Raw genomic sequence first — 6000 nt, 5'->3', positions numbered from 1 at the left:
ATATGGATATGAATAAAAAAAACTCATACAAATTGGCACTTACGCACGCACGGGTTAGTAAATAAACTACACATTGTTATTTGGTAGCACAAATAATCACTACTTCTAGTAAGGTCACACAGTAATAAAATTATTAATATTCTTCATACCATGAACCACATTGGTAAAAGTATAATTTTGTTTCATAATTAACAACGAATAAGGTTTCTTTAAAAACCATTGACCTGGGTTAGCAGTAGTTATGTCATTGCTTTGCACTTACAGATCCAATGAAGACAAACATACACATGCGCATATATCACTCTAATGTATTGCATGATGGAGTACCATCAATATTAAAGGACTCCTGACAAAATCAATATTACTGAAAACCAAGTAGTACTACTTAAAACTTATGCAGCCCCGAGTTTGCACATAAAATATGCTGTGCAATTTCATAGTACATAACAAAAAATCAGATATTCCTGCAGAAATTTTTCCTATCTTATAAAGAAACTGAAATATGCCACATTTTCTGTACAAAAGATTTGACATGGGTTACCACAACTTAATTCATTGATTAGCACTTAGGAACTCATGCCTTAGCAAATACATGACAACAGAATTTGACATTGCTCATTCTGAATCTTTCTTTCCTTCATTACACCCTTTAACCTAGGCGCCATTTATAACATGCGCACTTCAACAAAAAATAGAAATCAAACTACATCATTCTAATCCATTCAACTAGATTCAATAAAGTACCAAAAAAACAACCAAATAGTAAGGTCGATCAACAAATTAACAATAATATTTAAATTGGTGTTCCAAACCTCACTTTTATAAATTCCTAATTCATCCACAACTTACACAAAATAAGGGTAGCATAAATGTATCGCTCTATTTAAATAAAATGAAATCTAACAACACTATAAACATGCAACAACTTCTAAGTAACTCGATTCCTCCTCCTCGCATAAGTCATAAAAGGATTTCGTATCGCTATGCTCTTGAAATGATTCCTCAGTTCTTCCTTCAATTGGTGGTACAAATTACTACTTTCAGCTTCATCCCTGTGTATGTTTGCACCAACCTCTTGGCCATGTTGCTATAGAGGAGTACTTTCAACAACTTCAAACTTGTCTTGCTGCCCATATTCATCAAAGTCTTCCTGTCCCCCATTATGATGTGGTTCGGTTGGAAACTCTTGTTTCAAATTCTTGTTCGACGTATCATTCATTATGGCTTTAAACTCCTCAATTGCCTTCCACAGTTCTTAAATCTCAACTCCTGTTTCTATACTTAAATGTTCCTCATCTTCTTCGTCTTCGTCGTCCTCAAATCATGCACCATATTTATCAAAACCTTCCTTCACAAAAGGATGGCAAAGCTCAAAGTTTGATACACCAACCTCCACGACAACCTGAAACATTAGACCCAAAAATTACTTCAAAAATTTAAGTCAATACCTAAAAGTAAGTAGTCATACTAAATCCACTTTCATACCTTGTTGTTATTCAAAGCACTAGTTATTTTTTTCCTCAGCCACTTTCATATCCATTCATTGCAATACTCGGGCGAACATTATGCTTGACTTTCCAATATCACATTTTGGAATCAAGAAGTGCTCAAAAGACCATATCTAAAACATCTCAAAAAAATAAATTAGCTTAATACATTTATTCCTATTTCAAAGAAAAAAAATTTGAATTCAAAAAAAATAATTACAAATTACCTGTAACAAGTACACACAACCAAGAATGTGGAAGTGTCTCTTCTTTCCTTTCTCCTTTAAGAACATGGATGCATTGCATATGCTCCCAACTAAGTATTCATAAACAAGTCCACCTCAATTGTATTTCCCAAAACTACTAAGTTCATCCACAATGGTAAATAAGATGGGGAAAATTGTTCCCTTGCGACTTGGACAAAGGAACTCCGATATTCCCAATACAATATATAGCCTACAGTAATCCTCCAAGCTAATCGGGTCCCTACATCTTCCTAGAAAATCATATACATCTCAACATCAACATTTTCATTATTCAATTATTTCTTACACTCGCTCTCCACACAAACCTCATCTAAGTTAATACTCTCACCATCAACCCATAATCCCAGTCCCAAACAAACATCCAATAAAGATAAACAAACTTTATTACTTATTAAACCCTCCCCTCTCCTTTCAACCCACAAACTAACTAAGGAACTAAAAAGTTTCCTACTAATTTTTAGACTTCCTTTCAACATGCTGAACCATCCAAATGGTTTCCCTTCAATTACGGACTTCTGTTCTCCAATTAAATTTTTATTTAAGGAAGCAATGTACTTCGTCCGACAGCAATGCCTAAAAGTCTGCACATATTCATCAACAAAACTTATGAAATGTCATTCTATAAATTAATGAATAATAACCAAAATTTAAGTCTTCACACCTTAACCTCATGCTTCTTCTGACCACCGCATTCATTGTTGTCACTATAATCATCCATTACACTATCGCTTATGTAAACAACTACTGTCACGTCCTGTCATATGTGCAAAAACAATACCCTAGCTTAGCACTTATAAACTAAGAGGTTAGCAAATCATTTTTTACAACATCAAATCATTTTAAACCAATCAAAGTAACACATAGTGTACGGATCAATTGAATATCAGCTGTGATGTGCGGACACTATACATATACAATCCCTACTCATTAACAATTCACAATCCATATCACCTATCCACAAATGCAACCACACTGGACATCATAGGTGCAAAAATAAAAACATGGCTTAGCACTTAAAAAATAACAGCTTACCAAATCTTTTTTCCCACTTAACATAAATTCCAACCAATCAAACTAATAAAGTGAGGAACAATTGTCATGTGCGAACCCTATAAATGTACCATGGAAACTCATAAGCAATTCACAAACCATATAACCCATTCCCAACTAAACTAAAGTGGACATCATATGTGCAAAAACAATAACCCCACTTATAACTTAACATGTAACAAGTTACCAAAATTTTTTGTTTCCCAACCTACCTAAACTCAATCAAATGAAAGTGATGTATGCTCAAGTATTAAAGCGAATACAAGGTCTGCTGTGCAAACAATATAAATATTCATTTCTAACTCATTACTGCTAACTGGACAACATGTGTGCAAAAATAATACCTTGGCTTAGAACTTATATAATAACAGGTTAGCATAAATTTTCAATCCCATATTACATACATTCAAACCAATCTGACTTCCTATACCAAATCAACCTTGCAAACCAATATCCCAATAAATGAATTCCAATTCAATAAATCAATTCCAATAACAATAATACATTTATATTAAGTTAAATCTATTTTCATTACCACACCACCCACCAATGGGTTGGGTTCAACAATGACTTTGCTTACCTTTTCACCAATGTAGACCACAACAGAACGAAAAACACAAATCTTGCAGTTTCCGCTTCACAGTGATTATTTTCTACAATTGACTTTCCGCTTCCGCTCTTGAACAACATTGTTACAAAAAAAAATCCACACTTTATCATATATTCTCCAAAAAGAGAAACAAAAATACCTCATTTCCACAAACATCAATGAATACAAAAAAATTGTTGCAGTGGGTAAACCCAAAACTTTTTCTCCTTTTCCAAAAAGGATATGACGAACCCCGTCGGAAAATAACTTCGAAAACGGAGGAACAACAAACTTGGACAAAAGAGGAAGAAGAAAATTATGGGGATGGACGAAGAAGACAGTTCAGAGATGGAGGAAGAAAAAACTTGGGGGAAGGAGAAAAAACAAACCTGGAGATGGAGAAAGAACAAATTGCTTTCCATTTCTCTCACGATTTCCACTCCTCTCTCTCCTTGCTCCTCACCCACTTTTGTCACTGTTAGGTTTTAAAGAGGGGGTTTCACTAGGGAGAACAACACCAATGAGATCTGAGCCTAACCACATAAGACACTGACACCACTCTCAACCCAAAACCTTAAGGCAATGGGTTTATGGGTCTTGATTCTTATATAGTGCTCTACTTTCTCAAATCTCCCCCTCAAGGGTGAGTCCCTTCAACCACATTGGTACACTTCCCCTCCAACGAAAGCTGCCCAACCACGAGTACTCCTTTTCTGCCCTTTTCTGTACCGCCGTTATTCTTAACGGGACACGCTTTATCTGACCAACACTGTCAGGAAGACTTTCGATACTAGGACTATACTGCACTCGTCTGAGCCGGTATTAACCATCGGCTCTGATACCACTTGTTAGGATTACAGAGGGGGTTTCACTGGGGAGATACAACACCAATGAGACCTGAGCCTAACCACATAAGATACTGACACCACTCTCAACCCAAAACCTTAAGGCAATGGGTTTATGGGTCTTTATTCTTATATAGTGCTCTACTTTCTCAATTCTGGTCAATGTGGGACTTAGACTCACACTTGGATTCCTAACAATCTCCCCCTCAAGGGTGAGTCCCTTCAACCACATTGGTACACTCCCCCTCCAGCGGAAACATTCCCAACCACGAGTACTTCTTTTCTGCCCTTTTCTGTACCGCCGTTGTTTTCTTAACGGGACACGCTTACCTGGAACCCTTATCTGGGACCCTTGCCAGGAAGACTTTCGATACTAGGACCATACTGGTACTGCACTCGTCTGAGCCGGTATTAACCATCGGCTCTGATACCACTTGTTAGGTTTTAAAGAGGGGGTTTCACTGGGGAGAACAGCACCAATGAGATCTGAGCCTAACCACATAAGACACTGACACCACTCTCAACCCAAAACCTTAAGGCAATGGGTTTATGGGTCTTTATTCTTATATAGTGATCTACTTTCTCACACTTGGATTCTTAACAATCTCCCCCTCCAGCGGAAGCTGCCCAACCACGATCTTAACGGGACACGCTTTACCTGACCCACACTGTTAGGAAGACTTTCGATACTAGGACCATACTGGTACTGCACTCATCTGAGTCGGTATTAACCATCGGCTCTGATACCACTTGTTAGGATTATAAGGAGGGGGTTTATGGGTCTTTATTCTTATATAGTGCTCTACTTTCTCAATTCTGGTCAATGTGGGACTTAGACTCACACTTGGATTCCTAACAGTCACGAATCAGCCTCCCTTTCTCTCTCGCATTCAAGCATCTAATGTGGAATTGTGCAAAAAAAAAAATTAAAATTAAAAAAATACTGCCACGTTATGCAGTGAGAGAAGTTGTCAAAAAACCGTTGTTAATATATCATTTTCCATGAATATAAGTATAAATTTGAGGAGGTGTTTCTTTTCATATATTTTAGATTATCATTTAAGCAACATATTTTTCCTTAAATTGGAAAAGAGTATTAACTTAAAAAAATCTTTCACTTTAGTGTGAATTGAAGATTTTCTTCCGCTTTTTTCTTCGGTGAAAAATTAAATATGAGGAAAGAGAATTGTTCAAAATGACTTTTGTTTAAGTTAATAAAAAATTTACTTGGATTACAAATTTTTACTTGAGAAAAAAATGTAAAAAATAATAATTTGGAAAATTTTATAAAACTCAAAATTTATCAATTTTATCTCTGTTATCTAATTTTAAATATCAAAATAAAATTATTCTTAGTTTAAACTCTCACTTAAACGAAATATAACCATTCAACACTCCAAATAAGTCAAATTCACAACTAAACTAAATTATACAATTTAGTTACTTTATAAAAAAATTAATTTTGTACACTTTATTTACCTACTACTTGAATACTATTTGCTTAAGTTTAAAAAAAATTATCGAAGTTGGTCATAGTCTATGATGCACCGATACTTCAATTTGAGTCACTTATCCGTGTCCGACATGTATCCGTGTCCAATACTTTAGGATATTTTATTAATACTTATCAATAAAGTATCTAATTTATGAAATTGTAATAGACTACAAGAAAATCTTTGATTAATGATAAATTTTAATGATAAAAAATAATTAATCACTATAATGCAGCTTGGTAACACGTTTGTTTTGGGTACAAAATGTCA

Source organism: Vigna unguiculata, chromosome 8 (assembly GCF_004118075.2).
Source record: "Vigna unguiculata cultivar IT97K-499-35 chromosome 8, ASM411807v1, whole genome shotgun sequence".
In the NCBI taxonomy this organism is placed as follows: Eukaryota; Viridiplantae; Streptophyta; class Magnoliopsida; order Fabales; family Fabaceae; genus Vigna; species Vigna unguiculata.
Note: the sequence above shows the minus strand (reverse complement) of the source record.